General features: G+C 45.9%; 1 pseudogene; it reads left to right on the forward strand.

Moving 5' to 3' along the window:
- Nucleotides 1-7,752: 7,752 nt before the first annotated feature.
- Nucleotides 7,753-9,022, forward strand: LOC138998808 (regulator of chromosome condensation pseudogene; annotated as a pseudogene).
- The last annotated feature ends 355 nt before the right edge of the window (nt 9,023-9,377 follow it).

Genomic DNA, 9,377 nt, shown 5'->3' on the forward strand with positions numbered 1-9,377 from the left:
CTGCCTCCCACAACAACTTCAAAAATACAACGAAAAGACAAAACGGACATCATCCAGAACCACAGGAAGGCTGGCTGAGTGGAAATTCTAGAACTAGAAGGAAAGAGAAAAGCACACTGAGACTCAGAGGAGGTGCGGAAGTAAAGCGCAGAGGAATGGAGGCTCGAATGCGCGCGGAAAGGGGCTGTCACCTGAAGACGTGGCTGTCTTTTTTAATCGGGAGGGAGTCACAAGCTCCTGACTGCTCTGAACTCCAGTTCTGGGAAGTCTCTGGGGACTCAGGACTCATACGGGGAGAAACTGGACTGTCTGGCAGCAGGCAGAACTCGGGCCTCGAGGGCGGCTTTCTCTCAGAGGTGCTTGCAGCAATTATTGGGACACGACACTGAAACGTGGGGCCCCTTAGGGCAGGGCTGAGGATCAGCCATAGCTGCTTGCTCTGCCCTGTTGATTTCCTGAGACCCCGCCCCACCCAGGCTTTGGCAGAGGCTTTTGCATATGAATGCCCTGGCCCTTTGCAATCTGAAAATTACCTTACAAACTGCAGCTGGGCCCGACAGACCCAGAACTTCCAAGAGAAGGCCCAAGGCCCCACAGCAGCTTGCATTGCTTCACAGCTGGGCCTCATTTGGGCACCTTCAAGCCCCAAACAAGGAAGGGGCATCTGCAGATCTCTTCAAAGCTCCTGCTGGGTAGCCTCAGGCAGAGGCTAAATTAGCACCTCCTTAGAGATCCAAGAGCCCGTGTACCCAGTGGTCAGAGTGGGACCATCCAGATAACAACTCCTCAGATCCATAAGGGACACACTCAGGGGGCAGACTCAGTGAGCACCAAAGCCCCACTGAAGCAAGTCCTGCCCGAGAAGGGTGTCTCCAGCACAGAAGTTCTCCCACCATAGACACAGCTGATTCTCACAGCCAATTGGCATGGAGGTCAATTCCTCCCAGTGATACCTACAACAATCAAGGCTTAACTACAACAAGACTGTGCACAAAGCCCACAAAGGGGTGCACCAAGAGTGTCCACCTCCAGTAATTGGGGAGGCTGAGCCACTGGGCCCTAGAGGACACCTACCACACAAAGCCACTCTACCAACACAGGGAAACATAAAAAATGCGGAGGAAAGCAAACGACTGGATATAGAGTTCAAAACCACGGTTATAAGGTTTTTCAAGAATTTTCTGGAAACAGCCGATAAATTTAGTGAGACTCTGGAGGATATGAAAAAAGACCAACTAGAAATTAAGCATACACTGACTGAAATAAAGAATAATATACAGAGATCCAACAGCAGACAAGAGGATCCCAAGAATCAAGTCAAAGATTTGAAATACGAAGAAACAAAAAATACCCAACTGGAAAATCAAAAAGAAAAAAGAATCCAAAAATATGAAGATAGTATAAGGAGCCTCTGGGACAGCTTCAAGCGTACCAACATCCGAATTATAGGGGTGCCAGAAGAAGAGAGAGGGCAAGATATTGAAAACCTATTTGAAGAAATAATGACAGAAAATTTCCCCTACCTGGTGAAAGAAATAGACTTACAAGTCCAGGAAGCATAGAGAACCTCAAACAAAAGGAATCCAAAGAGGACCACACCAAGACACATCATAATTAAAATGCCAAGAGCAAAAGACAAAGAGAGAATCTTAAAAGCAGCAAGAGAAAAAAAGTCAGTTACCTACAAGGGAGTACCCATATGACTGTCAGCTGATTTCTCAACAGAAACTATGCAGGCCAGAAGGGAGTGGCAAGAAATATTCAAAGTGATGAATAGCAAGAACCTACAACCAAGATTACTTTATCCAGCAAAGCTATCATTCAGAATTGAAGGTCAGATAAAGAACTTCACAGATAAGAAAAAGCTAAAGGACTTCATCACCACCAAACCAGCATTATATGAAATGCTGAAAGGTATTCTTTAAGAAGAGGAAGAAGAAAAAGGTAAAGATAAAAATTATGAACAGCAAATACATATCTATCAACAAGTGAATCTAAAAAATCAAGTGAATAAAAAATCTGATGAACAGAGTAAACTGGTGAATATAATAGAACCAGGGACATGGAAAGGGAGTGGACTGACAATTCTTGGGGGTAAAGAGGTGTGGGGGTGCAGGAAGAGACCGGACAAAAATCGTACACCTATGGATGAGGACAGTGGGAGGGGTAAGGGCAGAGGGTGGAGTGGGAACTGGGTGGAGGAGAGCTATGGGGAGAAAAAAAGAGGAACAACTGTAATAATCTGAACAATAAAGACTTAATTAAAAAAAAAAACAGAAAAAAAAGAAAAATCAATTGGCCATAAAAAAGAAAAGAAAAGAAAAGCAGCAGAAGAAAGGAAATAATAAATGTTAGAGCTTAATTGAATTAACTAGAGAACAAAAATATACAAAAAAATACAACAGTCTTTTTTAAAAAAATTAAATTGACAAAATCAGAAACAAAAGAGAAGTCACCATAGACATCACAGAAATACAAAGTATCATACTAGAATGCCATGAAAGATTATACGTCATCAAATTCCACCTAGAATATGCCATCAAATTTCATTGAGTGCCGAAACCGGTTTGGCTCAGTGGATGGAGCGTCGGCCTGCGGACTGAGGGGTCCCGGGTTCGATTCCGGTCAAGGGCATGTACCTTGGTTGCGGGCACATGCCCAGTGGGGATTGTGCAGGAGGCGGCTGGTCGATGTTTCTCTCTTGTCGATGTTTCTAGCTCTCTGTCTCTCTCCCTTCCTCTCTGTAAAAAAATCAATAAAATATATTTAAAAAAAAAAATTTCATTGAGAATATATGCCACCTAGAAGAAGTGGATAAGTTCCTAGAAATATATAACCTTTCTAGACTGAATCATGAAGAACTGGAAAATCTAAATAGATCAATCAACAATGAAGAAATTAAAATATTCATAAAAATACTCCCAAACAGTAAAAGTCCAGGACCAGAGTCTTCACTAGTGAATTCTACTAAACATTGAAAAAAATTTGGTACTTAACCTTATCAAACTCTTACAAAAAAATCAAAGAAGAGAGAATACTTTCTAATACATTTTATGAGGCCAACATAACCCTAGCATCATAGGCACAGTTTCTCAGACTGTTAATGGAAATCGGGTTGGCTATTGTTAGAGTTTGGCTGGTGATGTGGGTTGTGAAAGGATTCACAACTGGAGAAGAGACAGATGCAGAGAGAAGGAGTTTATTTCACTTTCTGGAAGAGAAAGGACTAATGAATACAAGGGCAAGAAAAAAAAAGCAGCTTCCCCTTTTAAAGGGTGAGGGAGGGGGATTTGGGCTAAAGATCAGTTTGCTTTTCAGGAGACAGTCCAGGCAGATGTCCTAGGTAGGTGTCTTGTCAGTATCTTTCCAAAGCCTATAAAACGTGCTTAGAGCAAAAATTATGAAGAATCTAAAGAGGCTTGTTTGAAGGGGTGGGGTAGAGGGTAACTAGAGACTCCTTGGTGTAAATTACCCCGGAGTTGTAAAAATAGCAGGAGGGAGGTGGATGTAAGAATGTAGCCACTTCCCACTGTGGTCTGATGCACCTTATTTAATCCCCCAAAAAGTAGCTTATTGAACCCTTTGAATCAGAGGAGCTAACAATCATGGGGTTTAATTGCCAGGTACTTCTCATACCTTATGAAAGATTACAGTAAGGAAAAAGAGGCCTTTTTCTTGTCCTAACAGCTATATCTATCAGCATGTTGGAAACACTTCAATCCAGTAATCCTGCAGCCAGCACCAACCCTAACATCTAGTTGCTCCCTGACCATGTATGTGAAGTGCCAACAATGTACACCATTGAGTGTGCCTTCTGCAGACACTAGTTATCTAATTTTGTGGTAAAAATTGTTTCCAATAAAGAACAATTACACAAATTGACAATGGTTAAAGTTGGGTGATTATGCCTGGAAGTTCCTGTTATTGTTGCACTTGTTTCAAATATTTTATTGCAAAGATCAAGAGCAGTCAGGCCTCACATTCTCTGCCCTTTCCAAGAATCGGTGCTAAATGCAATCAGACTTTATTTTTAAAGGTAAACTGAGTTTCATTATCTCCAGTTGATTTTTTAAAATCATGTCTCAAAAGACATTTTCCCTCATAATTTCCTAGATTTTTTATTTTTTATATATTTTTACTCTTCATGCTTATTGATTTTAGAAAGAGGGAAAGGATAGGAGAGAGAGAGAGAGAAAGAGAGAGAAACATGGATCCACTGACTCCTGCACAACAAAAGGTTGTAGTTTGAATCCAAGGATCCAAGGCGGGGAGTGTATGGGAGGATGCTCCAACCAACTGAATCTCCTGACCAAGGCAATTTCCTAGATTTTGATCTTTCCCTTGAGTGAATGTTCTCTAAACACTCTTTTTGTACCACTTACTACCTCATCTCAAGGCCTCCTGTTTTGTGTGTGTGTTTCATTGTGTGGTAGTTGTGGACATGCAAACACAAAGCCTCACTCACTCACCTGGGCCTGGGTCACGCTCTGTGATCTGAAAGGATGGTAGGCATCCTGGCCTCACTGTCCTGGACTATGGACACAGGAGTCTTCCTGAGTTCTTTTTTTTTTTTTAAATATATTTTATTGATTTTTTACAGAGAGGAAGGGAGAGGATAGAGAGTTAGAAACATTGATGAGAGAGAAACATCGATCAGCTGCCTCCTGCACACACCCCACTGGGGATGTGCCCGCAACCCAGGTACATGCCCTTGACTGGAATCGAACCCGGGACCTTTCAGTCTGCAGGCCGATGCTCTATCCACTGAGCCAAACTGGTTAGGACTCTTCCTGAGTTCTTGGTCTGGATCATATCAGATTCTCTCCCGTGGACCTCGAGACAAATTTGAGACCCTGGGACTCTAAGAAGAGGCCTCCCAAGGCTCTGCAGGAACAGAGGCAGAGCAGACAGGGAGGCAAGGAGGTGGCAGGTCACTGCCCAGGAAACCACCACGAAACCAACTCTTGACTCAGGCAGATGGAGTTCAAGACAGGCAGAAGGCACGGACCTACTGGCCAGGGGGACAAGAACTCGAGTCTGTGAGGCCCCCAGGCAGCCACTTCCCACTGTGGTCTGACACACCTTATTTAATCCCCAAACAGCCTGACTTAGAGATTGTCAGTGTCACGGGTGACTCCCATAACTTCACAGGCAATCAGTACTCCTCGACACTCCACTCTCCTATTTAAGTGACTGCAGCCTCTTCCAATGAAGACAAAATCCCGCCCTGCCCCAGGCGGGCCTGCCCACACTGCCCCGCCTCATGTGCAGGGCATACACATGAACCCAGCCTCCCACCAGTGGGGCATGTAAGGGAGACCCAATGAAACGCACATTTTTACTGTTGAAACATGTCTCCAGACTCAGAAAAAGAAACAATGACCTGGCCCAGGATTCTACTCTCCCAACCCCAGGGGCTCTCCCAAACAGTAAGCTCCTGGGGTTTGGGTCCCTGAAGATACAGGGCACTGTGTCCTGACGCCGCCTGCCATGATTCCATGCCGCTTCCCCAGCTGAAACGACCACCACACCCAGAGAGGAGGTGAAACTGCCCTGGTAACTTATTGGACATTCTACCCCACGACCCCAGCAAGGTCCTCCTGCTTTAGCTCTAAGTGCATTTCCCCCCCTACAATAGCCTTCATTTTATTCTTTAAAACTGATTTTACACATAGGCCATAATAAAATCCTCATGACTTTTTCTTTTAATCTTTATTGTTGAGATTATTACAGATGTCCCTCTTTTTTCCCCCCATAGCTCCCACCACCCAGTTCCCACCCCACCCCAGGCCCTTGCCACCCTATTGTCTGTGTCCATAGGTGCTTCATACATGCATATAATATCTTTGTCGAATCTCTTCCCGCACCCCTGACCCCCTTCCCTCTGAGAATTGTCAGTCTGTTCCATTTCCATGCCCCTGATTCTATTCCATTCACCAGTTTATTCTGTTCATCAGATTTTTTATTCATTTGATTTTTAGATTCACTTGTTGATAGATATGTATTTATTGTTCATAATTTTTATTTTTACTGTTTTCTTCTTCTTCCTCTTAAAGAATACCTTTCAGCATTTCATATAATACTGGTTTGGTGGTGATGAACTCATTTAGCTTTTTCTTATCTGTGAAGTTCTTTATCTGACCTTCAATTCTGAATGATAGCTTTGCTGGATAAAGTAATCTTGGTTGTAGGTTCTTGCTATTCATCACTTTGAATATTTCTTGCCACTCCCTTCTGGCCTGCAAAGTTTCTGTTGAGAAATCAGCTGACAGTCATATGGGTACTCCCTTGTAGGTAACTGACTTTTTTTCTCTTGCTGCTTTTAAGATTCTCTCTTACCAAGTTTTAGTGAGAGAAAATAAAATATGAAAAAAAAAGATTCTCTCTTTGTCTTTTGCTCTTGGCATTTTAATTATGATGTGTCTTGGTGTGGTCCTCTTTGGATTCCTCTTGTTTGGGGTTCTTTGCGCTTCCTGGACTTGTAAGTCTATTTCTTTCACCAGGTAGGGGAAGTTTTCTGTCATTATTTCTTCAAATAGGTTTGCAATATCTTGCTCTCTCTCTTCTTCTGGCACCCCCATAATTTCGGATGTTGGTATGCTTGAAGTTGTCCCAGAGGCTCCTTACACTATCTTCATCATATTTTTGGATTCTTTTTTCTCTTTGGTCTTCTGGTTGGGTGTTTTTTGCTACCTCGTATTTCAAATCATTGACTTGATTCTTGGGATCCTCTGGTCTGCTGTTGAATCTCTGTTTATTATTCTTTATTTTAGTCAGTGTATGCTTAATTTCTGACTGGTCCTTTTCCATTTTTTTTGGCATTTTCACTAAGGTCCTTGAAAGTCTCACTAAGTCCTTGAAGGTTTCTAGAAGATTCTTGAGTAACCTTATAACTGTGGTTTTGAACTCTATATCCAGTAGTTTGCTTTCTTCCATTTCTTTCATTTGTGACAAGTTTCTTTGTCTCTGCATTTTGGCTGCTTCCCTATGTTTATTTCTATGTATTGGGTAGCTGCTAAGTCTCCTTGAGTTGATAGAGTGGCCTTGTGGAGTATGTGTCCTATAGGGCCCAGTGGCTCAGCCTCCGCAATCACCTGAGGTGGACACTCTTGGTGCACCCCTTTGTGTGCTTTGTGCACAGTCTTCTTGTAGTTAAGCCTTGTTGCTGTTGGTGTCACTGTGAGGAGTTGACCTCTAGGCCAATTGGCTGTGAGGCCCAGCTGCAAGTACAGTGGGAGAGCTGCTGTGCAGGAGACACCCTTATGGGGCAGGACTTGCTTCAGTGGGGCTTTGTGCTCACTGAGTCTGCCCCTTGAGTGTGTCTCTTATGGATGTGAAGAGTTGTAATCTGGATGGTCTCACACTGATCACTGGGTACACTGGCTCTTGGATCTAAGGAGGTGCAAAGTCAGCCAGTGCCTGGGGCCACCCAGCAGGAGCTACAGAGAGATCTTCAGATTCCTTGTCTTTGTATTGGGTTTGGAAGTGCCCAGATAAGGCCCAGCTGTGAAGCAAGGCAGGCTGCTGCTGCAGGGCCTTGGCCTGTTATTGATAGCTTTGGGGCTCCCTGACCTAGCTGCAGCTTGTTTGACAGGTTTTAGGCTGAGAAAGGGCAGGCCATTCATATGCAAAAGCCGTTGCACACAGCTTGGGTGGGGTTATAAATTGGGTGGGGCGGAGTCTCAGGGAATCTCCAGGGTGAGCAAACAGAAATGGCTGCCAGAGTAGCTGACCGGCATCGAGGACAGGAAGATGCTACCCAAGCGTGTGGCTAAGAAAAGGTCACCCCCAGAAGATGCTCTCCCCAAAAGCAAGAAAGTAAAGGTCTCACATAGGTTCCACCGCACAGAACCGGGCTTGGTGCTGACACTGGGCCAGGGTGATGTGGGCCAGCTGGGGCTGGGCGAGAATGTGATGGAGAGGAAGAAGCCAGCCCTAGTAACCATTCCAGAAGACATTGTACAGGCTGAGACTGGGGGCATACACACCATGTGTCTAAGCAAAAGTGGCCAGGTCTACTCCTTTGGCTGCAATGATGAGGGTGCCCTGGGAAGAGACACATCAGTGGAGGGCTCAGAGATGGTTCCTGGGAAAGTGGAACTGCAAGAGAAAGCGGTACAAGTGTCAGCAGGAGACAGTCACACTGCGGCGCTCACCGAGGATGGCCGTGTCTTCCTCTGGGCCTCCTTCCGGGACAATAATGGTGCGATTGGGCTCTCGGAGCCCATGAAGAAGAGCATGGTAGCTGTGCAAGTGCAGCTAGTGTGCCTGTGGTGAAGGTGGCCTCGGGAAACGACCACTTGGTGATGCTGACAGCTAATGGAGACCTCTACACTTTGGGCTGCGAGGAGCAGGGCCAGCTGGGCCGTGTCCCTGAATTATTTGCCAATCGTGGTAGCCGGCCCGGCCTTGAACGACTCCTGGTCCCCAAGTGTGTGATGTTGAAACCCAGGGGAACCCGGGCCATGTGACATTCCAGGATGCCTTCTGTGGCACCTACTTCACCTTTGACATCTCCCTCGAGGGCCATGTGTATGGCTTTGGCCTTTCAAGCTACCATCAACTTGGAACCTCAGGCACAGAATCTTGTTTTGTACCCCAAAACCTGACATCCTTCAAGAACTCTACGAAGTTCTGGGTGGGCTTCTCTGGTAGCCAGCACCATATAGTCTGCATGGATTCGGCAGGAAAAGCAGACAGCCTGGGCCGGGCTGAGTACGGGAGGCTGGGCCTTGGAGAGGATGCTGAGGAGAGGAGCATGCCCACCCTCCTCTCCAGGCTGCCCATCGTCTCCTCAGTGGCTTGTGGGGCCTCTGTGGGATACGCCGTGACCAAGGATGGTCGTGTTTTTGCCTGGGGCATGGGCACCAACTACCAGCTGGGCACGGGACAGGAGGAGGATGCCGGGATCCCCGTGGAGATGACAGGCAAACAGCTGGAGAACCGCCTGGTTCTATCTGTGTCCAGCGGGGGCCAGCACACAGTCTTACTAGTCAGGGACAAGCAACAGAGCTGATGAAGCTTCTAGGGCCTGGCTCCCACCCCCCGCCCCCCTCCTGGAACACAGAAGCTGTGATGACTACAGGCTCCAGCAGGCCTTCCCCAGCCCCAAGTACTTTGTCATCACCTGCCTTTTTTCCCATCCATGGGACAGAATCACTTTCCTCTTTTTTATTCCTCCTTTCTGGAATTAGCCTGTAACCTACAGGATGGAGAGGGCGGAATGGAAGAGGGGAGTGGGGTTGGCTGGAATGTTGCTCACCCTAGAACTATGCGATTAGACCTTTCCCCTCATCCCTACCTCCCATGGTCCTGGCTGACCTTGGTTTTGTCTACAAAAAGCCAAAACTTCCTCCCCTGGGGGCATTTGATTCCCA

Source organism: Myotis yumanensis, unplaced genomic scaffold, assembly GCF_028538775.1.
Source record: "Myotis yumanensis isolate MYYU_CA2020_CCGP unplaced genomic scaffold, mMyoYum1.0.hap1 SCAF_21, whole genome shotgun sequence".
Taxonomy (NCBI): domain Eukaryota; kingdom Metazoa; phylum Chordata; class Mammalia; order Chiroptera; family Vespertilionidae; genus Myotis; species Myotis yumanensis.